Source organism: Phyllostomus hastatus, unplaced genomic scaffold (assembly GCF_019186645.2).
Source record: "Phyllostomus hastatus isolate PE091 unplaced genomic scaffold, TTU_PhHast_1.1 phas_contig_17, whole genome shotgun sequence".
NCBI classification, from domain to species: domain Eukaryota; kingdom Metazoa; phylum Chordata; class Mammalia; order Chiroptera; family Phyllostomidae; genus Phyllostomus; species Phyllostomus hastatus.
Genome location: NW_025333664.1, coordinates 34,789,542 through 34,816,278, shown reverse-complemented (window position 1 = coordinate 34,816,278; position 26,737 = coordinate 34,789,542). Strand labels below are relative to the sequence as shown.

General features: G+C 37.2%; 1 protein-coding gene across 1 annotated transcript in view; it reads right to left on the bottom strand.

Moving 5' to 3' along the window:
* The window catches only part of MACROD2 (mono-ADP ribosylhydrolase 2), a 2,133,612-nt gene that overhangs the window by 1,106,556 nt on the left and 1,000,319 nt on the right, over positions 1 to 26,737 (bottom strand). The window lies entirely within an intron of this gene.

Genomic DNA, 26,737 nt, shown 5'->3' with positions numbered 1-26,737 from the left:
GGCTTTGAAAATCTTAGCTTTTTAAATTCTCATTATCCTGGATTCTACTTCTATAAACAGTTAAAATGTTTTGAGTGCCTGGGAAATCTTAAAAGACAGATGTGTTACCATGCCCTCCTCTGTGATTTAAGGGGATCCCATCGCAAATCAAGCAAGTAATAAATGGTACCCTTTCTCTCTCAACACCTTTCATTGCCTCTACCTCCAGCCCCAGCCAAAGTCTAACTTTTGGAAAATATTCAAGATCTTCCATCCTTTGCCAGGATGCCTTCCCCAATTTTAACAACTCCCCCTATCAGAGTAACTCTACTTTGAACTGATTTATGTTTATGTTTTAAGGCTCAGACTAATACTTCTTTTTAAACACTTTTGCTGTTTTTAAAGATTTCTCAGAGTCATTTCCTAAACACCTAAAATGAAGAATCATTTGTGAAACATGTCCTTTTATTTACCTAAACTTTAGCCTCTTCTGCTAACTTGACAAGAGCTCTAGCACTTAGAAAGGCATCTAAGTTATTCGTTTAAAATGTGATTTTAATGTTTTGGGAAGATAAAGTCTATAATTAAGAGATTGCCTAACAATGCATCTACAGGGACTGAAGGTCATTTCCCATAAAAGTGTGCAATCACAGGGAACCTCAGGTGAGCTATACTGCACTCAACACTTGTCATACACTCAAGTCATTCATTAACTTTAATTAGGACCATAAAGAGATGCCTGAAGAAAAAGGAAATGCTCATTTTAAGATAACATCGTAGTCACTCTCTGATTTCTTCCTTAAGTCAAGACCAAGAAAGGGAATTTTTGCTTGACCTTTATTTAAACAATCAACCAGGAGGGAACAGCCATTCAGACTTGGCCAGGTGCCATGTCTTCAATAGCCCGGCAGCTGTTTCTATGCCAACTATGAAGTTTGTCTCCACTGAGGACAACTTCCTTGTCAAGATAAAATCCAAAGGTTATTTTTAATCTTCAGACTGAAATCAAAGGCCTTAGGGTGTGACCACTCACAAATGCCTTACTACAAGCCTTTTAATACCTGACATTTCTTAGATTAAAAGAACCATAATCATTTATCAGTCTTTAAAAAATTATAATAACCAAAGGTGAAAACAGCTAAGATTTCAATCCACCCTCTCATTAAGTCACCAAAAAGCTATTCCAACTGTAAGCACTTGTTAACCCATCTTGCCAACAACTGAGCCTTGACAAGTTTCTTTCAGAAGGGAAGCCTTTCAGGAGCAGCCCTGATAACCAGCCCTCTGCTGTTGGAACCAATAAGGCCCAGCAAGTGGATGCAGAGTTTTCTATATGTACCCTGCTGCTCCAGTCAAGGGGGGCCAAATAGAAAAGACAAATGGTCACTCCCTAGGAATAATAGTTAATAGGCAGAGTGAACTCCTTCCTGTATATGTGAAAACATCTATAGGAATTCAAAATGGCATCAAGGAAAAAATGTATTCAAGAAGCAAAGTTCAGGACTAGTGTTTGCTTTGGCAACCTAAGGTGAAAATATTATTGAATTATCTAAGTCAGTTCAAAATGCAATTGAGTAAAGTGTCACATGTTAGCTAGTGTCAGACTTGGAATTTTTAAATGATAATAATGTTAATTCCTAAGAAATCTCTCCCAGGTATGAAATACCTTTGATTCCTTCCACCACTATAAGCATGCAGTGACTCAGATATTTCTCTGTATTTACTTCAAAATGGCCATGTTACATTTGTGAGTGGAGAAAAAAGGATGGTGGGGGGCGGGTTCTATGGAAAGTAATGTCACAGGGTGATCTGATTATAATTCCTGACTGGACAGGTCATGGGCGTAGTCATGTGCCAGGCCTATGTCTTCTTCAGGGAACAGTTTTAAGGCAGCCTGTCCACTATTCTTGTGCATCTAGGTTAACCTACTTTGAAATACCAGAAGTAATACCCATAAAAAAGGGTATTAACCCTCAAGATGGTATACAATCTTGTTAACAATCCTGTAATCTAATCTCTGCCTCGCTTTCTCCAATATCCCTTACATTTCTCCTTCATTTTGAAACATAAAAGAAGCTGAAAAACTGTTTTTCTCTGGAGCATTTGAGATTTCGCTATCCACCACATTTCTCAGAGCTCAAATAGCTTCTTCCAAAAATTCTCCATAGTTCTGGATGTTCCTTACATCAATATTTATTTGGCATGATATGGCAGAGTTCTGAAGGAGTATACCCAGGACCACCCTGAGGTCTTGAACATGGTGCGAGGTATGAGCGAGGGCCCACTGTTCCCCATCGGCTCCCAACTCCACATTGGGTGACCTTGGGGGTGCCGGCCTTCTTGCTTTAAGCAGCAGCACCATGTCTTTATTTGAACTGTGCTTATAAAAGCCTTGATGTGGATAAGGTTTGAGATAACTCAGAAAAAGGAAAAAAGTGCATTATTGCTTTCCATTTTGGTTTTTACCTTGAATGCTTCCTGAGAGTCTGAACAAAATCTTTGCTGGTTAAGTGAGATACTGAACTCTTTTTAGGTCTAAAAGATAAAGGACACTTGCTTCCCCAACCCTAAGACCAATGGGATGTTGATAGTTGTTCAGGTCCAAAACCTGAGGTGGCAGAGAAGGATGCTGCAAGGCATTAATTTTAGTAGTGCAACCAAACCCCAAGAAGTCAGCAGAAGCTCTGGCGACAAGAGCAGGGCACCCTGAAGGGGTTCACTCTGAGAGATGTGCTTTGGAAAGAGTGATGTTTCCAATGGTGCTATAAGCTCTCACTAGCCCTTGCTCGAGTATTCTTAGGTGACTAAGAATCTTCATGGGGTTGCCTAAGGAAAGATTTTCTCTAAGATGTAAAGCAGTCATATAGCTAGCTCTGTAGACCACTCTGTCTGACCAAAGGGTTGCTCATCAGTGCATACTCTGGATTAATTTATGATGAATAGGTGAAACTGGACAAAAAAAAGAGGAAGGTTCTATGGAAAGTAACTTCACAGGGTGATCTCCAAACTCTGTCATTACAATACACATGGAATTGAATTAATATTAAACTCTAAGGTAGATTTAAAGCCCAAAAACGGGAAATTGAAATCATGTTTTTTAAGGGAAAAGAAAACAAACCAATCACAATGCCTTATCTGGGGAGAAGACTATTGTACTTAGGTAGTTACCATATTTTGCTATGTATAATGCTCACTTTTTTGCCCAAAATTTTTAGGGAAAAATAAGGATGTGCATTATACATGGGTATAATGATTATATACTATGGGCATAATAATCCTGTGGATAATGCACACAAAAACATGGGTGCACATTATACACAGCAAAATATAGTATTTGACCATCCAGACTTTTTAAGCAGTTACTGACTCCTGGACAGTCTCTGCCCTTACTAGAAGGAGAGAATCCCCCTGAATAATGGTTTGGACTATGGGCTCTGGTATTAGCAACTAGGCTGGCTCATACAAATCAGAAAACTGGGCCATTCCAACAATTTATATGAACGCTGCTTTTCAAAAGTCACATCTCCCCAAGAAAGGTTTCATTACTATGACTACAACACCATTTGGGCTGTCAATAACACTACTACCTACCATTATTTTAGGATAGATAGATAGATAGATAGATAGATAGATAGATAGATAGATAGATAGATACACTCACACACACACATACAGTTGCAAGTGACATTCTTTTGGATTAATGAAGCTACTGTAATAATCATAACTTGCATGTCTTTCTTTTTCCATATGGACAACTGTAAACCTACTTTTGTCAACCCCTGTGTATTGTGTGTATGTAATCACATATACATATGGTTAGACCTATAGTAAGCTTCTCAAAAAATCTGAAGTTTGAACTGAGATGAAGAAAAAGCAGATATTACCTAAGCTGAGGGAGAAAAGAAGAAGAGCATTAATGTTCCCAAGGCTGTGGCTGGAGAATGGAAGTGAAAGAAAGGCTGTGGACCTTAGCTGGCTCACCTCAGTGTATGACCTGAAAGGCTTGATTGTCCTGGGTGAGTACGAGAGAGAGAACCAGGAAGACACCTGGATTCCCAACCTGGCCCTAAACTCAGTGGTTTACATATGTTATCCTCATCAATAAAAATGGTGACTACTTCCTGAGAACCTCCTGCCAAGGCACAGGATACTACAGTGTCACTTTATGGTCACTAGACTAAAAGGCTATGAGGACTTAAAACCAAATCCAAATGTTTAGTAATTTTTTGACATTGACTGATTATATATGCTCCCTTTGCCTGTTTCTTCATTTATGAAATGAGAGTAATGATCACATCCATATATAGGTTGTTTTGAGCATTATATGGGTAATACGTATGGAGCCCCAAAGAAAGGTGCCTAGCATATGGTAAACAATAAATATTAGCTATTACTGTTATTACTATGTGGTAGGGGCCAGCATGTGCATTGGATGTGGTATGTCATCTGTGCAATAGTCCTGAGGAAAAAAAATACTATGACGCTTATTTTACAAAAGCGGAAGTAAAACTCAGAGGGTTTTGAGAGGATACCAACTCTACTCAGTTAATTTAGTGACAAAAGCAAAACTGAAATCTATTTTCTCAAGCTTCAAAGTTCATATTTCTCTATTTTATCAGAATGAGTAGCTTCTCTTTGAAAATATCCAGTGTGAGAACAAAGGACAGAAATGTCAACTTGTTTCCCCATTAAGCAAAATGACTCATCAAACTACTTGACCTCCCAGACTGGCATTTGTGGAAGAGTAAAACAAAACAAAACAAACAAACAAAAAAAAGCTCCTGCTTAAATATTGACATTATGTCAAAGTATCATTCATATTACTTATCAAAACAAAACATTTATTTTTCTATAAAGCTCAAAGTACTGGGAGGTAGACTTCTCTGAATAAGCAATTTAAACTATGCTCTTTTTAAAAATCCATTAACAAGACATGTTCATTTTCAGGAAATATTTATTTTCTTCTTACTGCCAACAAGTAGTAGAACTGTAATGACTTTTTTGCTGGTTCTTTTATGCCAACTTATATTTCAAAATACAATGGAAGTATATAGTTCACTGAAATCCATTATTTGCCCCAATACACATTCTGTTCTAGATGAATCCCTAAAGAATAGTTAGAAACAAGTTTTTTTAAATTTTTCCTATAATCCTGGGTTCATTAAAATATAAATAATGATACCACCCTTTTCAAACCAGAGGCAAATTGGACAATTTTATGCAAACAGAAAAAGAGGTAGTTGGTAGAACTAGAGCTTCTTTCTTCTTTCTCGTTTATTCTCAAATGTTAACCAGATTGTTGAACCATTCAGAATGATGGCTTTGGGTTTTTGATGTGAAATAGACATTAGAGATCAATTGTATTTTTCTTTTTCCTTCCATGGGGATAAACTTAAAGTCTATGGGTTTTAACTGACCTTTTCAAGGTCACAGAGCTAGAGGATGGCTAATATGCAGCATATATGTAGTGAGTCCAGTGACTGATGATGGTAAATGGGGAAAGCTAGGAAGGTTAAAATACTTAATTACACTGGCCATTCACTATAGAATAAATGATTTGTGACTCCTTAATAGTTTCTAATAACACTGTAAATATCTGATTGCATAGAAATTTCAAAATACTTGTCTGCTGATGCAGAATAATTTAGTACTGAATGAATTGTTTTTATATGTTTTTATGTCACTTCTGTTTCTATGGGACATGGAAAAACCTCCACAAAATCAAATATAATGGCATGTAAATTATCTCTTTTTTAAATCTTCTCTAAAATAATGGCAGTGTGAGGAAAAAAATAAAATCCACTGGGTTCTAGTTATAGCTCATCTCCTTTTGTTGACTTCATCACAACATGGAATTCCAGCTCCATGTTAGCTTACCTCCAAGCATGTCATAAGGAAGAATCTGAGATGTTATATAAACATAAGCAGAAATGAGGTTTGAAAGTTTGTATTACATAAAATAAAACACTCTCAAATGGTGTTTTCTTCCTAAAGTATCATTAGAAAAGAAATTGAACAGAATACATAGTTAACCATTAGCCATACTCCATAAGATTAATGATTTCTTTGTGTTTGCTAGTTTTCCTTCCTAGATTAGACTTGACCATTTTGCTGTTTTGATGATTACTCTCTTCCTCCTTTCTACTTCCACTGTGATCCTTACTGCCACCATCATCAACATTCTTATACATTGTGTTTATGCTGTGCTAAGAAGAGGCAAACATTTTATATCCATCACCTCTGTTGATTCTCACAACATCCTATAATATGAGTATCAGAACTACCAATTTCCAGGTGAGGAAACTGAGGTGCAGAGAATATGTAACTTGCCCAAGGTTACCCCCAGGGTAATCAACCATTTCAATTTGGCCTTCAGATCATCCAAGGAACTAATTTGCCTCTGTGTGTGTGTGTGTGTGTGTGTGTGTGTGTGTGTGTGTGTTAAATTTCAGAACCTTTGCTCTTACAAATTACCCATTAACAGAAACCTAGGGGAAAAAAAGAAATATCAGAGACCAAAAGAAAATAGCATTAAATATTTTTTTTTAGGTTGAGTGCTACCCAAAGTTTTGTTGCTTGCTTTGCCCTAGGTAGGGAAAGATATTATATTACACATTTTTCATTAGAAAAAAAATAAGCAGACTATTTTATTAGACTTTAAATAATGCCATTCTGACCTTAGGCCAATTTGAAGGTAATTATCTATGACCACCCAGGGGAACTATATTGGGGCAAACATCTCTTTTTCATCTCTTTATAATATCAACTAGGAAGTAGCATCTTTTGAGCACCTGGCCTTTGCTTTTAGAGAAATAACTTAATTTAATGAACTAATTAAATTGACAGCACTGTTCTAATTAAAAGACTTTAATGAAAATGTTGTATAAAATAATTGAGAATAATAATTGGTTGTACTTATGGAATACTCAACTAGGGTCAGGCATTGTGTTTGACACACTGTACATGCATTGATTTACTTAATCCCCTCAAAATGCATGAGAGTGCTACCATCCCCATTTTTCAGATGAGAAAGAATATTTAGAGATCTCAAATAACTACCTCAATGTCACAGAGCTGGAAATGACAGTGCCAGGATTTGAACCCAAGCAACAGAGGCCATGTCCTTAACCACTAGGCTAAAGTTCCTTTCTAACCATTTAGAATAAAATCTAGAAACTAATTGTAATAGATTGAAAAGAGTCCCCAAATGTATCCATATCCTAATCTCTAGAATCTGTGAGAGTTTCTTCACAAGGCAAAAGGGACTTTGCAGATGTGATTAAGTTCAGGACCCTGAGATGGAGAGATTGTCCTAGATTATTCAGGTGGGCCCGAGGTAATCATTTGGTTCTTGGGAGAGGGATCCAGGAAGAGTCAGAGTCAAAGGACAAGCAATGCCATGACAAGGATGGAAACAGAGGTTGAAATGATGTGCATTGGAAATGGAGGAAGGAGCCACAAGCTTAAGTAAGCATGCAGGCATCCACTAGAAGCCAAACAAGGCAAAAAGACAGATTCCCCTGGGAGCCTCCAGAAGGAACTAGCCCTATCAACAATTGCCTTTAGCCTAGTTAAACTAACTTTGGACTTCTACCTCTAGAAGTATATGACAGTAAATTTGTGTTGCTGTAATAAATTACCTCACCAAGTTGAGGTAATTTATTACAGCAGTTATAGGGAACAAATATACACAATTGTGAAGAAAACAGCTGGAAAACAACAACAATGAATTATTTGAAATGATCACAGAAGCATTTGCAGGCATACAACTGGCACAACTGTGTTCTTAACATTTGAAGTAGGAGCCATCTCTAGAAAAATTTTCTATAGTTTCTGTTCCAATTCTGGCATCTGCCTTCCTCACCCTCTGCAAAGGGCCCCAAACACCACATTCTTGACACTGTTGGTTCCATTCAGGGCTAGGAACCATAACTCCCTTCCAGTTATACATCAAATATGAGCTTAATTTTGTTTAATTTTTCCTTCCCTTCTTATTTCTAAGTGTTTAGCATACCTCTGGAATGTTCTCTCCATTTCAGCAACAGTTCAAATACTATGTTACCACTTATTAGCTGTGTAGGTGAATGCTCCGTGCCTCAGTTCCCTCATCGCTAATGGGGATCATAAGAGCACCCATCCTGACAACTTCCAGGAATTACTGTGAGGGCCAAACCACTTAAAACACATAAATCCCTAAGAATAGTTCCAGAGTGTGCATTCAGACATTAGTTTCACTGTTATATTGGAGCTGTCTCTAACCAACCAATTTTCTTCTCTCATCCAACTAATATGTTCAAGTCTCTCTATCTTAAGGCAAATCATAAGTCTACCTGTTAAAGCCATCACTCTCCCCCTCTCCTTCTCTCTGCTGCCAAATTAGTTCTGTGCTGGCTGCCCTCCTTCACCACCTGCCCATCTCATCCCATTAAAATTTGATATGTACTACTCCCTTCTGCCTCTCAACAGATTCTAGTCCCTATGTGTTGGGAGCTGCCCTGCCTGGTCTCAGGAAGCTGTAACCCCCCGTGACTTAGGCTGAGTGAAAGACCTCCGGACCAGGAGCCACTAAGGAGACAAAAACTTATTTCCCTGGCATGATCGGCAGTCAATGACGGGTAACAATTTTCTAAGAAAGAGAATGAATCTAAGACAGATGCGATCACGTGGGAATGCCCTGAGAGAAGGGGCTGTGGAAATGAAGGGGTGATGACATCAACCCCTGCCCCCTTGGCTTTGTCAAAGCCTGAGTCCTTGTTCTTAGATGTGAGAAATTTAAGTCTCCTGGCTGCCTTTGTCTTCTCTGTTAACTCAGGCCTGCAGGGGCAGTTTAGACCAGGAACGGCAGGCCCCCGGGGCAATCAGGCCTGGGACATAGAATATGCAAGATCCTGTGAGATCTGTTTGCTGGAGGATGTTATTATCTTGGAATTTAAAAGCACAAGCAGGAAACCAAAACTAGCCCTTTAAGCAATATGTTAAAACCCCAAACCTTGCCCAGAATCTCAGCAGGAGTTCTGTCCCCACCTTTGTAAGTTCCCTACATCTTTGGTCTTTTCTGTCAGACTGTGAATCCACAAACTAAGTCTGTTTTCTCAATAAAAATCTGCTTGGGGATGGACACAAGGTGCTCCCCACCAGAGGGAGTGGCCATGGCACTCTCCACGTGAGGAGTGGCCCTTCTGTTCCTATTCCCCCACAGGACCTGGTTGTCTCTGTGTATGTTTTTAGCATGTTTCAATGAGCATCCGTAGCTGAGATGGATACTGCTGGCTGGTATCATCCAACACCTATGTAGAATTTTTTATGGCCTTTATATACATTTTGACCACTCTCTATCAGGCTGTTAGGACATTGCTCTCCCTAGGTGTCCGTTGGTGGTTCTCAACTGAAGGTGATTTTTCTCCCCACCCCCACTTCCAGGAGACATCTGGCAATGTCTGGAAACATTTTTTGTTGTCACAAATTTGGGGATAGGTGATAATGGTATCTAGTGTGTAGAAGCCAACAATGCTACTAAATAAGTATTCTACATGCATAGGCTATCACCCAACAACAAAGAATTACCTGGCCTAAAATGGTAATAGTACCATGGTTAAGAAACTCTGCTATAAATAAAGCTATTCTCCAAGGATTTGGCTTTTGTACTCTGTGTGTGTGTGTGTGTGTGTGTGTGTGTGTGTGTGTATACCTTTGCATAAACAGCTCTTCTAGGCCCACCCCAGACTCTATTTCTCAGTTCAAACAATCGCCAAGGTATCAATATAGCCACATATCTTTGTCCACCTGGATCTGTATAATCCTCTCCCTTCTCCACCCTACATTCTACCCACAAAAAGCTTATGATATAGACTACAGCAACAGGGCCCACTTTCCAGTGGGCTTGCCCTTGGCTTTGGCAACCGAGATTGCAGGGAGGTAGGACGGTTAAAGTCAAGATAGTTATTCTCTTTGCTTCTTTTCTAGAAGCTTGCTCTGAGCAATATCCTCAACTGAAAGTCATTTACTGGAATATGGCTGTCTGTACCTGACTCTCTCCTTTTATGTTCAAGTAAATTTTTTCCCTTGTCCATTCAGGTTTAGCAATGGTATAAGTCACCTGTCAAGGCCCAGATAGTGTACTATCCCTTGTACTCCAAATATGCAAACATTTGGAAATGACTCCTTTATAAATAAACCCTTCATGAGTTATCTGATTCTGACTATGCCACACATTTTCTGCTCTCCTGCAGTCATCATCCATTGACATATCCCTATATGCATGACAGAACAACCAACTTTCTGGTGACACAGATCATCCAATCAATTAATAAGGCCTGTTGGGAACTGCCCTGCCTGGTTTCAGGAGCTGTAACCACTGCCCCCCACCTCCCGCCCATGGCTAAGACTGAGTAGTGACATTCAGACCATAAGCCAATAAGGAAACAAAGCTTATCTCCCTGGCAGGAGTGCTGCTTCTGCTCCTCTTTTCATAACTGGACCCAATGCTTGATCAGTTAGCCAATGATGGGTAAGATTCCCCAAGGGGGGTAATGATCTAAGACAGGCATGATCATGTAGTGGTCCCAGGGAAGGAGTTGGGGGGCTATGGAGAAAGGGGGTAATGGACCCTCGCCCCTCACTTTAACAAAGCCTGAGTCCTCATTCTGCCTTGAGAAGCCTCCTATCTCTGGACTTCCTTACTTCTTCTGCTTGACTTAATCCTAAAACAATGACAGAGGGCGGTGCAGCCCTGTGCTGGAAAGGGCGAGTTTCCCAGGTTATCAGGCTTGAGGAAGAATACATAAACTTCTGTTAAACCTGCTGCACTAAGAATACTCTTAATTAAATGATAAAGGTCCGGGCAGGAAATGAGTTTGTTTCCCAAAGTTTTGTAGCCCATTAGCTAACAGACCCTGACTCAGAATAGGCACTCAGAGTTCTTTGTATGTTATCTATTGTTTGATCCTTACTGCCTGACAATGATTAATGAACTTTACCTGTATTTCTAGGCAAATTAAAAGCCAATAAAAACCCTGTGAAGGAAGGATAGGGGTGCTCTCCTTTGAGAGAGTCGCCAGGCCACTCCAAGGCACCCTCCCCTTGAGAGGGTAGCCGTACTGTCCCTTTTCCTCCATACAGGACTCAGTAGTCTGTGTGAATGTCTCATGTCTCATCCATGATGCCATGGACACTGCAGGCCAGTGTCTGCATCAAGACTCAGGGAATTTTCTTTCACATATTTTTTACTTCAACTTTCTCTAGACTCTTTCCCACTGGCTATTGCCCTAGTCTAATCTATTATTTATTATTGTTATAATGATATTGAATTTATTTCAAGTATTCAATTTCTTCTCTATTTTCTCCAAATTTCAAAGCCAATAACCCCATGCTGGCTTTCAAGATTCTCTGATAGCTACAGGTGAGCTCTCTCCTTTTGTAAATTTCATTCTATGTCACCTTACTCCACATAGGTAACTATTACTCTCATTGTTCTATTTTAACTATGAAACTGTCTTTTATAGAAACAACAGTAGAGAGGATGAAGCCAAAAATCAAGTCAATGATTTGGAACATACAATGAGAACAATAAGAAGACAAAAGAGGATAGTGTAAGGAAACTTTGGGACAACTTCGAGTGTCCCAACATTCAAATAATATGAGTGCCAGAAGGAGAAGAGAAAAAGCAAAAAAGTGAAAGTCTATTTGAAAAGTAATGAAAGAAAACTTCCCTAATTTGGTAAAGGAAATAGACATGCAAGTCCAGGAATTACAGAGTGCTCCAAACAAGATGGATGCAAAGAGGCCCACTAGAAGATACATCATAATTAAAATGCCAATAGTCAAATATAAAGAAAGAATCTTAAAAGCAGTAAGAGAAAAGAAGCTAGTTACCTACTGGGGCGTTTCCAAAGACGGTCAGCTGATTTCTCAAAAGAAACTTTGCAAGCTAAAAGGGATTGACAAGAAATATTCAAAGTCATGAAAATTGGTACCTACAACCAATTACTCTACCCAGCAAAGCTACTGAGAATCAGAGGGCAGATAAAGAGCTTCCCAGACAAGAAAAAAATTAAAGGAGCTCATCAGCACCAAACCATTATTATATGAAATGTTAAAGGGACTTATTTTAAAAAAAGAAGAAGATCAAAACTATGAACAATAAAATGGCTATACATGCCTATATATCAATAATTGAATCTAAAAAAAAAAAAACTAAGCAAACGAGAACAGAGTCTGAATCATGGATACAGAGAACATTTTAATGGTTGCCAGATGGGAGGAGTGTTTGGGGGAATGGGTGAGAGGATTAAGAAATACAAGTTGGTAGTTACAGAATAGCCATGGGGATTTAAAGTACAGTATAGGAAATGGAACAGCCAAAGAACTTATACAAATGACCAAAAGACATGAGTAAAAGTGTGGAGATTGACTGAGGGATTGAGGTTGCTTGGTGGAGGGGGCAAAAGGAGAAAGATTAGGACACCTGTAATAGCATAATCAATAAAATATAATTTAAAAAAACTACCTTTTATCTTTACAAAATTTAAGTTTCTTGAGGGCAGAACTGTTTTTTTTTTTTTATATATAGCATCTGGCAGAAAAAACACCTGCTTGAGTGTGGTTGGTAGGGTAATAATGTGGGTGTAAAACTTCGTAGAGTTTTAACTTGGACATTTCGCCTAAAATGTCATATGGTGTGCTTGAGTGTGATATTGTTATGTTACAGAATTGCATGCTTATGGTTTTGTAATAAGAGATTTTGTAATAAAAAGGGACATTATTTGTGCTGACCATGTATGTTACTCCCAGGGTACTTAGCACTGTGCTCCATACAGAAGGGTTACAGTAAGTATTTGCTCTTTTTTGCCCTTCTTTTATTGTTCATAAAAATAAGTTTTCAAATTCCTGTGGCAGTCTCCTGGCCTTTCAGAATTAAGTCTTTTATTTCTTTTTTAAATAATGAAGCAGAATATATTCTTTTGCAACAAAAGCTACAAGAGCATTCAAAATCCTGGGAAAATAAATATAAAGAGAGGCATCAAATAATCCCATTGACTCTGGTTTAATTCACACTGTCCCCAAATAATCTCTCTGAACATCTCTGATTTCTCATCCAGCAGAATTTCCATAATCAAGTGATCACTGTCTAAACAGAAAGACAGCAAGACAAAGCCCTTCTTCTGTCACTTCATAAAAAGTAAATATTGACCTCTTAAGCACTCTAACTCATCCTGAGGATATTTGTTTTTTGTGTCAGTGTGACATAATGGAACTTTAGAGTGTTGACCAAAACATGTGGCCTTTAATTAACTGTATCATTTAGGATAAATTTCTAAGCCTCCTTTCTTCAATTGTTTAATGGAAATAAAAATAACATAGTTCATTAGAATTTGGGGATGACTAACAAGGAGGTGTATGTAAAACTGCTTTGGCAACTACAAGTAGAGTACAAAACATTACTGCTTAATTATTCCAGTAGCCTTCATATAAACTTGTCTCAATGAATAAAAGGATAGCAGCAAGTTTCTGGCTGTTGAAGCTCTACATGACACACCATTTAATGAAGCATGCCTGAATGACAATGAGTAGTAATGTCTTCCCTAATCAGCTGTGTCAAGGTGAATCCATTCAAACTAGTAAAGCGCCCATGCCTCCAGAATTCTCTTCATGTGCACAGAGAGTAAGATGGAGATTGTAAGCATGCCTACTAAATGAATTCAAACTGTTCTGCTCTGTACTCTGGAATTGAAGTAGAATCCAAGAGAATATTCAATGCATAATGATTATTTTGAAATTGGAATTACTAACTTATCTCAAATTCCCTATAAGATATATTGAACCATCAAACAAAATAATTCCATTTTATTTCTGGGCATTAGATCTTCAGTAGCATGTAAATAAAAATTAGTTTAGTGTGATGCCTTTGCCATGTAGCTCAGTTGGTTAGAGTGTTATCCTGATATACAAAGTTGCAGGTTCAATCTCCAGTCAAGGCACATACAAGAATCAACCAATGAATGCATAAATAAGTGGGACAATATATTGATGTTTCTCTCTCTAAGTTAATAAATAAAAAATTAAAAACAAATTGATTTAGTATGTAAAGCACTAAATATACTAGCAGGTGTTATAGTGATGCTAAATTACCTGCTCATTTACTTTACATAGAGTCAATCCTTGCATATAGGAAAGAAAGGGGAGGATTCACAGGGAAGGGAAAACAAAGAATGGAGGGTATGGCAGAGTTTTTCCCCCACAAAGTTGGCTGCAATAATATCTCCCAGATCACATGCAATGTGACCTCATTTAGAAGAAGGCTATTTCTCCACCCTTTTGAATCTAGGTGGGTCCTGTGGCTGCTTTGACAAGTAGAAGTCAGTAGAGGAGACACTATGACAGTTCCACTCATAGCTTTTAGCTTGCCTGGAAATGTCTGCTTCCTGCCCATTAGAATGCTCACTGTAGGGGAAACCAGGTACCATGTCAATTCTGTTACCCTGGGACTGCTATTCTTCTGTATGGGCTGGGACATCAGGATTAACTGTTTCAGTGGTACTTCATCCTCATATTGCATATAGTGAACATATATCACATTGAGAGTGATCTAATTAAAGACATCATTTTTTTTAAGTTACACTTAAAAATTTTTTAAGATTTTATTTATTTTTAGACAAATGGGAAGGGATGGAGAAAGAGAGGGAAAGAAACATCAATGTGCAGTTGCCTCTCAAGCACCCCCCATTGGGGACCTGGCCCGCAACTCAGGCATGTGCCCTGACTGGGAATCGAACTAGTGACCTTTTAGTTCATAGGCTAGCACTCAATCCCCTGAGCCACACCAGCCAGGGCAAGATTTTTATTTATTTATTTATTTTGAAAGAGAGGGGAAAGGAGGGAGAAAAAAGGGGAAACATTGAAGTGTGAAAGAAACATCCATTGGTTGCCTTTCACATGCTTTCAACCAGTAACCTGGCCAGCAACCCAGGGATGTGCTCTGACAGAGAATCAAACTGGTGAGCTTTCAGTTTGTGAGATGATGCCCAACCCAATCAGCCACATCAGTCAGAGTGACATCAGTTTTCATACAACATGTCTATGAATACACCCCAATCACTTTATCTGGTGTTGACTAAAGAAACAACCTCCCTTACACTGGAGTAAAAAACTCTCTGCTGAACTTACTGAGAAACGTTAGTCTCCAATATAGAATCTCCTAAGGAACTTCCAAGGTTAATTTTTACTTAACATGGCTTTTGACTGGTAGGCTGAATTTAGTCTCATAGCTGCATATATTAACACTATATAGTGTGGCAATGTAATGACATTATTGATGATGATAGTGATGATGATGATGATGATAAAGGAGGAAGAGGAGGGCAAGAATAGATTTTGTTTATAAGTAGGCTTTTGTTGCTTTTTTAGAGATCTGAATATTAATGATTATTAACTGAGCCATAATTCTCTTATGTTTAAAACATTTCTATACTTCCAGTGAATAAAGTATGATTTCATTCTTGGAAAGCCCATCACCTGAACTGAAAAAAAATGCTCTCTAAGACTTCTAAAATAAAAGGTGTGGATTCAAGTTAAAAGCAGTTTTTACCGAGCCAGATCTTTACAAGTTGTCTTTAGAAAAAAAATCAAAGGCACTTACATCCTAAAAAACTGTTCTGCACAGTTAGTGATCATTAAATCATCAATCTGTCTGTCTTTCTCTTTCTATATAGAGAGAGCTATATAGATATATGTGTATATATATATATATATATATATATATATATATATAACTATAAAAATATAAAATGAGGTTTCTGTCCATCAATAGGTCTGTAAACTGTGTTTGTAAAATATCTTACTTTCCTCTGAGACTCTGTTGTGGTTGCCATGGCTGTAGGTAAAGTTAGTTTCATGAAATCTATGGTGAATAAATGCTTTGTATATATTAATAATTTAATTTAGTTTAATTTTTATTACAAAAGTTTGTTAGGAGAAAAAAATAACTAGAACATATAGATAGCAAAAAGAAAGCCATCAAACCACTGATACTAACATGATGTTTACTTTATTAAACACGCTAACATCATGTTGTATTATTGCTATCAATACTTTGGTGGTTGTAGACCAAATTCTTTTCTTTACCTTTAGAGTATTTTTTTAAAACTTGATATATGTGTTCTAATTTTTTAACCTGATTTTCTGACTGAATGAATATTTCTAAGATGATCTCTATCTACATTTAGGTTTCATTTTCAAATCCCTCTTTTTTGACAGACTTTCACTCTTTGACATCGCATATCTACTAGGAAAAGTAATTCTACAGCTCACATTGAATATTCAGTTCTTTTGAAAAAAAGGCTAAGTGATACATATTCAATCTTGAAGCTCTCTCTGAGCAAGAGGGAAAATAAATACAGTTTAGTACAGTGAAGAACAAAACAGAATCTGAACATCAGGGTTAGAAGTAGCAGATCTACAAAGACAAAAGGATGTGGCTGGCCAGTAGGTTAGCTACATGGCAGGAATAGCAATAACATCTAAGTCAGTAGTTCTCAAGGGATAGTCCCCAACCAGCAGCATTAGTGTCATCTGAGAACTTTCTTGAAATACAATTTGGGGGCTCATCCAGAATTACTGAATCAGAAACTCTGGAGGCTGAAACCCATCAATCTATGCATTAGCCAGCCCTTTGGTGACTCCAATGTATGCTAAATCTTGAGTATCACTCCCCTAAGCCAATAGTTAGGAGAACCACAGCCCAGGTTGCACATTAGAATCCTTCTGGGGATTTTACAACTCATTATTGCCTGCATACCACCCCAGCCCAAGTAATTTATAGAATGAATTCTCTAGGGTTGGTAGCTGAACATGTTTATATTTTACAAGTTTCCCAGTGGATGCTAATAAACAACCAGGGCTGAGAATGTTAGTGTACACATGTATCAATCCAACCAATTGGGAGACAAATAAGAGAACTTGGTTGAGAACTTTAGTATATTTGACTATAGTAGCTGAATGATTATACAGATTCAAACAGAGTATAATTTACTTTATTTTACATCACATTAAAAAATGTTTTAAAAAGTAAAATTTAAGTGTTATTCAGAAATAAGTATTATTATCAGCTAATGTTCTTTGACCTATAACATAAATTTAAGGATTTTATAAACAAGGAAATGTGATGATTGCAATCATGTATGGCAAACACCTTACCTGCCCAAAACTGAGATATGCCATAACTTAAAATTTAGAGATGCCAAAGGCCACCAAGCTTAAAGTAATATAACCTTTATAAGACCAGAAAGTATCACAGAACAATAGTATAATCAATAAGGTAATAGCTCCCTGGCTGGTGTAGCTCAGTGGATTGAGTGCAGGCTGCGAACCAATGTGTCACAGGTTCGATTCCCAGTCAGGGCACATGCCTGGGTTGCAGGCCATGACCCCCAGCAACCGCACCTTGATGTTTCTCTCTCTCTCTCTATCTCCCTCCCTTCCCTCTCTAAAAATAAATAAATAAAATCTTTAAAAGTAAGGCAACAGCTTACATTTACCAAGAATTTGCATGCATAGTATCATAATCATTATAACAAACCTGTAGAATAGGTACTATAACATTTATTAGAGAGTAGTAATTAGTGTTCATATTAGAAACACCAAGTTTTTCGAAATATTTTGGTTAAGAAATAAAATAGTCATACTTCTCACATAGAATTCAAAAAGCACTAGCATAGAATAAAATTAGATAAATAAACAAGAAATAGAATAAGCAAAAATTTTAAAAAACAGGATATAACAATCACCAATTATATAAGAAAAAAATTTTGTTGAAGTCCAATTTGTAAAGCATTTCTGTTCACCAAAAGTTAACATTAAGAAAATTAAAAGATAGGACAGACTGACAGATGATATTCACAGTCTACATCTCACATTGGGCTCATACCCAAAATATAAAAGAATTGCCACACATCAGAGAAAAAAAGCAATCTGATTTAAAATGGGCAAATCATTTGAAGATTTCACAAAAAAGAGGTGATCCAAATGACTGATAAGCATATGAAAGAATACTCAATATCATTCTTCTCAAGGAAATCCAAATTAAAACCACAATGAGATACCAAAACACTCCCACCAGAATGCTTAAAATTCTGAGTGTATGCCTACCCTATGACCTGGCAATTCAACCCTTGATATATATACCCAAGGCTAGTAAATACAGTTGCTTATCAGAAGACAGGTTCAAGAATGATTCTTAGCAGTTTTATTTATAATAGCTAAATTATGAATGGGGATAACTCAAATGACCATAAACAGAAGAATGGATGAACAAATATTGGTCTATATAAAATGGAATACTGTACATTTATTTTTAAATAATAAACTGCTTGATATGCAACACAAATGAATTAAAAAAATCATTTTGTTGAGCAAAGAACTCCAGATGCATATGAGTTTATTTATATGAAGTTCCAAAATAGCAAAACTAATACATGGTGAAAGTTCAGATAACATTTGCCTTGTATGAGAAGGGTAATGAAGGAGCATCCTGAAAGATTGGACATATTCTTTATCTTCACTGGGCAGATAAAGTGCTTCCCAAAGTAAAGTTAAAGTAGTTCATCATCACCAAGCCCTTGTTATATGAAATGTTAAAGGGACTTACCTAAGAAAAAGAAGAAAATCAAAAGTATGAAGAGTAAAATGACAACAAACTCACAAATATCAAAAACTAAACCTTAAAAACAAAAACAAACTAAGCAAACAAGTAGAACAAGAACAAAATCACAGAACTGGAGATCACATGAAGGATTTTCAGTGGGAAGGTAGAGAGGGGAGAATAGGTGAAAAAGTACAGGAAATAAGAAGTGTAAATGGTAGGTACAAAATAGATGGGACGTTAAGAATAGTACATGAAATAGAGAAGCCAAAGAACTTATATGTATGACCCATAGACATGAACTAAGGGGGTGGGAATGCTGGTAGAGGGGTGCAAGGCTTAGGAGAATAAAGAGGAGGAAAAAAATGGGACAACCATAATAGCATAATCAATAAAATATACTTAAAAAACAAAAAAGAGAGAGAGAGAGCACTAGGATTTTTTTATCATTTACCTCATGAATAATAATGCAAACCAGTTTTCTCAAGTTCTTAATAATTAGGAATAAACACATAAAAAACATATCTTTCATGTCCCTTGGTTATTTGTATGAACATACTCCATCTGAAAAGAGGTCATATTCTTTGGCCTCTCCCTAATTTCCTCTCTAGATTGTGGATGTGTGTCTAAATATGTGTCCAAATAGAATAGTAATAGCTGTTCCTCCAGTTGCTTTATAATGATGAAGCAAAAGGATACTCAAATTCTGTATATGCACAGTTCTAAACTGGAAAAAAACTATCACCTCCATAATCAAGTTCTTAGTGTATAGGTAGTTCCCCAATTAAAATAGTTCAACTTACAAATTTTTGACTTCCTGATAGTGTAAAAAAATACACATTCACTAAAAACTACACTTCACACTTAAAATTTTGATCTTTTCCTGGGCTAGGGACCATGAAGCAGACAATACTCTCTTGATCTGGTGAGCCACAGCACCTGGTTAGGCATGTGACCCTAAAGGTAATCAATCAATGCTCTACAGTGTTCTGTGTTTACAGCATTTTTTGGATATTGTGTTTTCTGTTTTCACATCCCATCATATCTAAAAAGTGCCCATCAGTGTCTCCTGCTCTGGTGAGAAGAGGAAGGCAATGCCTTTCAGATAAAACTTAAGATAACTGCCCAGCTACAAGCTAATGTAAGTGTTCTGAGCATGTTTAAGGTAGGCTAGATTAAGCTATGATGTTTGGTAGGTTAGGTGCATTCAATGTATTTTCAACTTACAATACACTGGAGTTTTTCAGGACATAACCCCATTGTAAGTGGAAGAATATATACGAGGTCTGTATGGAAAAAGTCCAGCCATTGTTCATACAATGAGAATGGTTTGTGTGACATTGATATAACCTGGCAGCCAAAAAAAAAAAAAAAAACGGACTGGAATTCGCATGTGTGAACAATGATGACTTCGCTATACTAGTCAGTGGGGCATAGAGGATGCTGTTGAGTGAGCATGTGTACTGTGTGGCCATCACATTCAAAATGACTGAGTGAGTAGAGCAATGAATCTGCATCAAATTTTGTGTTAAGCTTGAACATTTCTCTGTAGAAATTATTCAGATGACTTAGAAGGCTGCAGCTATGAGTAACTGGTGATTGGCAACTTCATCAAGACAATGTGCCTGCATACACACCATGTCTTGTATGGAGTTTTTGATGAAACATCAAATCACCCAGGTGACTCAGCTCCCCTACAGCCCAGATTTGGCAACCTGTGATTTCTGGCTTTTCCCCAAACTAAAATCATCTTTGAAAGAGAGAGATTTCAGACTGTTGATAAGATTCAGGAAAATATGATGGGGCAGCTGATGGCAATTGGGAGAATTGTGTGAAGTCTCAAGGTGTCTACTTTGAAGGGGACTGAGGAGTCATTGTCCTATGTACAATGTTTTTTGTATATTCTTCAATAAATGCCTCCATTTTTCATCTACATGGCTGGATATCTTCTGGACAGACCTCATATATAAATAGATATAGATATAGATATAGATATAGATTAGATATAGATATCAGTGTTGAATATATTTCTTTAAATATTGATGTTGCTGCTCTCAGACTCGTAAAAAGTGCTGTAAAGGAAGAAGAGGGCAGGACATCATTCTCTGAAATTGACACCAGCTGCTTCATAACAATTACCACATACATTCTTATCCTAGTGGCCAATGAAAAGCAGCCTCCTCCTTAAAGGCAAACATCTGCTGCCAATTTATAGTAATTTATACATGAAAACAAGTTTATCAAAAACAATTTAAACTTTGCCAATATTGAACCTGTTCTTCCAGAGAAATGGTCTTTCTGCCTCAACTGTACTATGATTTCTAACTCCTTATGCTCCAATACTTTAATTTTTTTTCAGAATATTTTTTCTTTCAATGTGCTTCACAAAGATAGTTTTCCTTTGTGTGCCTATTCTCCCCATATCTCTTGGAATGTGTGCTCACCTCTTAAAAGGGCAGACATGGGAGAAAAGTAACACCAAACCTCCTGCCTTCCCATTTTGAGTTGAGCATGATTTTAGAAAATAACACTGAAGTACACTATATTGGTTATGGAAGCCAGGCTACTTGGGTTTCAAAATTAAAAAATAAAAACTCAATGAATCAATAATGCTATTATTTCCATTGTTGTTGCTATTATCACTATTACTCACATAACAAGGCAAATAGTTATCATTCAAAATCCAGGGATGCTGGCTGGCACGTCTGAAGTCTATTTTATATATTTTAGTTATAGAAAATGAAAAGGAAATCGGAGAGATTGAAATTCTAAGTCAGAATGTTTGCTATTTTGAAGTACTCAGAGAGAGCCAATAATTCAGTTAAAACAAGTGCCACATGCCATTTACAGTTCATTGACAGTTTTGAAGCTCCATTCCACTTGGACTTTTATTACACATAGAAAAAAAAATCAAGTTCATTCATGGGAGCTGAATTTCTGCTGCATTTCCATCTATATATTGTTAAGATGATAAACTCCCTCTACCAAGGAGTTACCAAATAAACCCTAAATCACTGCTATAAAGATAATATTTATCAAACCATCTATGCAATTCATTCTCTACTTCAAAAGTTTGGAAGTTATAACACCAGAGAAAAGTTCTGGAATCTTGGCTATGTCAAATGCTCTAAGACTTAGAGATCTTTCCCTTCTGGGAATAAAAAGAGATGTATTTTTATGAATCTATGTGAATATCTTTTATTTTTTCACCTTTCTCCAGGAAGAATTCTGAAAAGCTATTTTTTAGTTCAGCAGGGAAAGGATCATGTGTTCATATTTCCATTTTGAGATTGTCATGGCATTTTTAGTGTTGTTTTCAAGACTAATAAGGCCCATAAAATGTCAATCAAAACCCACCACCAGCAGGGACTGTGTTGAAAGCTGTTACATCATCAGCATGCCTGTTTCAGCACAACACAAGTGGCATTTCTCATGTCAAAACTGAATTCACAACTTTAAATCTCAGATTTCCTGTGCCCTCCAGTTACCATGGAAGCCCGGACTGTGGCAGTCTGAGCAGCCTGAATCAAAACCCATCTGTCCCATTGCCTAACGAAGCAATGAGTCATTTTACTCTCCCAGGTCTCCTTTTCCTGAGCAACAGAATTATTGAGAGGAGACATGAGGAAAGGACAGAGCAAAGCACTTCTGATAGCTGCAGAAAAGACTGCAGAAACTCTCAGCCCATGCATGCACTCAGGCTTTCTAAATTGATACTTATCTTCAAATTCAAACATGAATGCTGATGTAGTACTACTCAATAATCTTTACCTGCCCACCCAACCTCATTTACTAAAAGACTGAGTGCCTACTGTACTGTGTTCTGAGCTTGTATCTCAGTTAATGTAAAACTACATGTAGTACTGGTTTTCCATCCTTGTTCAAGATTAACACCAGCTAAAACATGGTGATCTGAGTCCTATACCATCCTGTTAAAGATGGAAAAGATATATTGAACCAACATGCTATCATCTTCTAATGTGCTTCTCCACAGCATATTCTCCAACCACATAAGATGTTGAATGATTTGTGTAATGAAAATTCTTGAGTTTCCTTAGAGTTTTCTATCCCAGACTTTACTTAGCTATTATATTATGGAATATTCCCTTAGTATGTAATGATGTGGAGAGAGATAAAAAGTAAATAAGTAGGGGGGAAAGCACTGGTGATGAGGTTGAAAGGAGAACAGAAGCAGAAGATATGGAGAAAGAAGATGTGGAAGTAAAAAGAAAAAAAAGAAAGGAAGGGTAAGAGGAAGACAAGATGGAAGGAAGGAAGGAAGGAAGGAAGGAAGGAAGGAAGGAAGGAAGGAAGGAAGGAAAGAAGGAAGGAGGAAGGAAGGAAGGAGGAAGGAAGGAAGGAAGGAAGGAAGGAAGGGGAAGGGAAGGAATTAGGAGAAAGAGGGGCATCCTTTTATAGATTTTTGTTTGCCTGGTATTCCATGCATCTGTTATAACTTATTTCCTCTTACAGAATGGAGCTTCAGTTACTCAAAAAGTATTTCTGCACTTCTTTGAAATCTCATAATGTCCTATGAAGAAAGACTCTAAATAATTATTTCTATTTGTCATATGGGAAAAAAAGTTGTTTAGAATTTGATTCTGTGGTCCCCTACCTTTTCCTGCATATGATTTTAATCATGATACTTTCTTAATTACTTGAAAAAATTCTCCACCTATAGTATTTATAGTATTTATTTTCTTCCATCCTTTATTAGGATTTTACTTAAAAAATTATTGAACTCATATCTCAAAGGAATATGACTCTAAAAGCAAACATCTGAACTAAAACAAAAGGAAGAGTCTTTTAATACATAGATGATGATATTGACACCACACACACAGACAAATTGTATTTCACTGATTCTAAAGCATCATGGGTCATAAGATACATCATTATTTTATGTACCACTAAGAAAGAAAGAAAAAAAATGCTGTTCATTATATTATGGCATGACATCAGTTACAAAGTGTGCATTCATTTCAGACCTTACTCCAACCATAAGAAAGCATCAGACAAAGCCAAATTGAGAGACACTGTACAAAACAGCTGACCAGTATTCTTTAGAAGTGTCAAGGTCATAAAAGACAGACAAGTGGTTGCCTGCTGGAGGAGATTAATAAGAAATAACTAAATGCAATTTAAGATTTTGGATGAGATCCTGGAATAGAAAAGAAAAAGTTAACAGAAAAATTGGCAAAATTCAAATAAGGTCTGAAGTTTAGTTAATAATATATCAATGTTCATTTCTCATTCATGATAATTATCTTATATTTTTCTAAGAATTAACATTATAGAAAGTAGATAAGAAAAATATGCACATAAATTTGGAATTATTTTGCAAATTTTCTGTAATTCAAAAAATTCAAAATAAAACATCAAAAATCTGAAAAAAATGTGTATTTTAGAATAATTTAAAAATAGTAATTTAGAATTTGTAAAATCACACAATTGTCTCCACATATTCCCATATTATTTGTTCATTATTTGAAGAACATGGTGTGATAGAAATTGTCCTTTACTGGCTATATAATCCCTGAGTTCCAGCTTTGATTTTGATCAAAATTACAAGGCACATCCTATAATTCCTCAAAATAATCACCTGGCTCTCACTTTCTTCAATCTGCAAGATGAGATTTTTGGACTAAGTAGGTCTTAATGGACATTACACTGCAAATATTCTCAGAATGTATGCTAATAATAAGTAGACTATGTAAGAAACTCTGACATTAAATAAAGTCATTTGAAGCAATTATATTTTTTAAATGTTGCATACAAATCTACACATGTATCATCACAAGCAGAGAGTTCTCTCTATATAATGAGCATAGAATAAGCTACATCCTGGTGAAAAATATTCCTGAATAAAGGTCTGCTATCTTATGCACAGAGAAGCCAGAAATATGAGACTGGTTTTTGAGAAAAGAAAAAGCAATTTATATAATGCTGAGTCAGCTGGCAGGAGACAGGAAGCAAGTTTTAATTGAAGGGCCTTGGAATTTGGCCATTTATAGTAAGGAGCTTCAGTGCCAGATCATTCTGGACAAGGGACTCTACTTCAGAAATGGTTCTGGGTTTCAAGTGCCAGTTATGTGTCCATCCTTTGGCTTTGTGCAGGTGGGGCAAATCTTTGAATCTCATGCAACTAAAGGTCGAAGTTTTCTCCCCTGTATATGCTTCAACTGCATGGCTTGTGGTTTTGGTCCGTTGTGTCTGAAAAGCAACTCAGTATCTTATTAGGACCATTTTGAGCTGATTTTGCAGTTACAAAGTCACATGTACTCTGTATTCACTGAGCGCTTAATTTATCCTTAGCGCATAGCAATGCCAGCCATTATGAGTGTGAAATGAAAGTCAGCAGTTTTTAGTAAGACTAGCACTGCTCCAAACCACCATCTCAGAAAAGGGGTGGAGCAGGCAGATAAGTAAGTGGAGATATACATATATTTTATTAGCTATTCACGCTTACCAAAGCTCTAGTTTCTAGTCTTCAGGCAATCTGTATTAACCCATGAAAAGAAGTCACTAAAATACTCTGTGAGTGATGTCACAGAAGATGGCTTCCCTAAAGGGACAGAAAACCCACCTTTAAGTTGTGTTTCTCGATTCTATGTGGAATCTTAACAGTTTTTGTAAAAAAAAAGGCACACAATATTGCTGGAGGATTCAAGAGTTAGAAAATTTTAGTTTAGATAATAGCTAATAAGCTTAGTAATCAGTGCATGTAGAAAGCTATTTATTGTTCCAGGAACTGAAGGTATGACCCACCTTGACTCCAGGAGACCATATAAACGGTTCCACCTTTGTGCCTCAGGAGAATGCAAGCAATCAAGATGGTACCTGAGCCATTGTACTCCAGGGTGAGACATCCACCGCCCAGGACACAGATGAAAGAATGCTGCAGCTTTTATCTGATTAACTTTTTCCTTGAATTCCAAACCCCTTACCTACACTTTTCTTCTCCTTATAAAAAGAGTCAGTTTAAAATGGAATATAAGAAGATGGTCGGTTCAGTTACAGAACCCACCATCTTCTCAGGTCGCCGGCCATTTGAATAAAGAGCCCATAAAGACTCAGTCCCTGTCTCTGCTTATTGGTTCTGGGAGTGGCAGGTAGTGTGAACACTGGCTTTTCTGGTTTCAATACAGCAGATGGATTGCAGCATATTGATCCTCCATATTAAATAATTTTTTAAAAATTAAAATACCTCTTTGTCATATTCTTACACACAGACATATTATCTAAGCTGATCAGGAAAGAGAATTTAGCCCAAAACACTAAGTCATTAAACATAAAAGCAAGACATAGAGCACAAACCTCCCCCTGGAAAGGCTGTGAGCAGGATGGTGTGGGAGGGAACCTTCCGTTGGGAAAAAATTTGCCACTTTCTCTCTATGGTTAATAAAACATTCACGAGAATGGTAGGTTCTATGACTGCTATTTCAACATGTGCCGAATAATGAAAGGTAATGACTAGCTGAGTAGAAAGGAGTTTCCCAGTCAAGGGTGTGAAGGTGGAGAAAACTTGGGGCTGTGGAGGGATATGACCTATTGACATGTAAATAGGGGTGGCCTATTTAAACTGACTCAGGAATTGTGAGCAAAGTATGGGTTGACTCCTAGTCTTTTGCTCCCTTCTGAAATTCCCTTTCTTTAAGAAAATTCTGACTGGAGGCACTCCCGAAGTGGAACCTGAAAAACTTCCTGTGAGTAACCAAATGAGACATGGATTTGTGAGTGAGTCTTCACTGAAGGTGGGTTTTAGGAGGTGGCTAGACTGGTCTAGCCTAAGGCTACCACTTGTGGTAAATTAGTGATTACACATACATTTTCTCAGAGTTGTGGCCTTTTGGAGGCCAGACAAGGAGGTAGAGTTTCCATCCTGCTTGTGAATTTCTTTTGTGAATGAGGCCCCTGGAATTATATATCTCCATGGCACCTCAATTCGAGACATTTAATCCTCTTTTATTCTAGGCTGTGTGCATGCTAGACCTTTATTTGTTGATTTGAGTGTATTGTGGGGGGGGAGGAAGGTGAAAGAATGAAGGTGGTGGGAGGGAGGGTTGAGACAGGAAGGAGGAGCTGGCAGGAATGCTGGAAACAATTAAGGAGCACAAGAAGAAT